The sequence below is a fragment of the Nanorana parkeri genome, unplaced genomic scaffold, assembly GCF_000935625.1.
Source record: "Nanorana parkeri isolate BGI_ZX_2015 unplaced genomic scaffold, ASM93562v1 scaffold3067, whole genome shotgun sequence".
Classification (NCBI taxonomy): Eukaryota; Metazoa; Chordata; class Amphibia; order Anura; family Dicroglossidae; genus Nanorana; species Nanorana parkeri.
In genome coordinates, this window is record NW_017309335.1 from 71,398 (window position 1) to 72,410 (window position 1,013).

The 1,013-nt window shown below is 44.1% G+C and overlaps 1 protein-coding gene across 1 annotated transcript in view; it reads right to left on the reverse strand.

Annotated features, from left to right (window-relative positions):
* Positions 1-1,013, reverse strand: part of LOC108802727 (zinc transporter ZIP6-like) — a gene marked incomplete at its 5' end in the record, with an annotated part of 13,083 nt that overhangs the window by 11,734 nt on the left and 336 nt on the right. The window lies entirely within an intron of this gene.

Below are 1,013 nucleotides of genomic sequence, written 5' to 3' on the forward strand. Positions count from 1 at the left end.
CTTACTTTATGGAGATGAAGGGGTTAATGTGCAGATTTGCAGGATAAAGGACACGAGGGGGTTATTATGCAGATCACAATACACAAACAGGCTGGAGATCAGATTTGTAGGAGAGGAGGATAGCGAAAAGGATTTAAAAAAAATAAAAAAATTAGATATACATAATTATATATTTCCATCCCACGTCAAAATGTAGAAACGCCGTTGACCTCCAACAAAGGATGAGCCTTTCCAGACTGAGCCTAAAAAGGTGCCCATACACCGGTCGAATTTTGGCCGGTTGTTAATGTACCGGCCGAAATTCACACAATTTGCGGGGCTGTCTGTTCCCTTTCATCTAGTCATTTCTCGATCAGCTGATCGAAGGAGCCAGCTTGAAAATTTTCGATCGATCACAGCCGGCAGCCAATAAACTGCCCGCTCTGAATGGGTATTCTGACTAGTGCCGCAATGTAAACAGTGGGATTCCAAGCTGCAAAGGGCAAGAGGCTTTCTCTACCCTGAATGGCAGAAAGAGCACAGCGTGCGCATGCTCAACACTCCATCCAACAGATGACAACAGTGTTCAGTCCCTCAGAGTTCACCCATTCTGCAGAAGAAACATGTGAAAAGTGGGGCTTTTAAAAAGCCAAGTGATCCAAACAAATAAAGTAGCTCCCTGTGCACAGCCTGATCAGCCTACTCAAAGAGTGAGTCATCACACAAGGCAAGCACTGAGACACTGCCAGCAACTCTGGAACTGGAAAGCACTCCACGGCTCCAAAGGCCAAGCTGAGGATAGGCTGCGTCAGATAGAGCTGACCTCTACAATTGCAGCTATCAATGACACTGAGCAAAGTCTTGATCAAAAAATGCTAGCAAAAACTAGATGATTTTTTTTTTTACAGCGGAGCTGAAGAAAGGACAACTATCCTCCTAGAACACTATCAGAATTAGTGGTAAATGCTGGTAGTAAGAGGAGTTATCCTGGGCTGGTCTTGTTTTGGTTTTGTTTTGTTTGTTAAGGTTAAGAC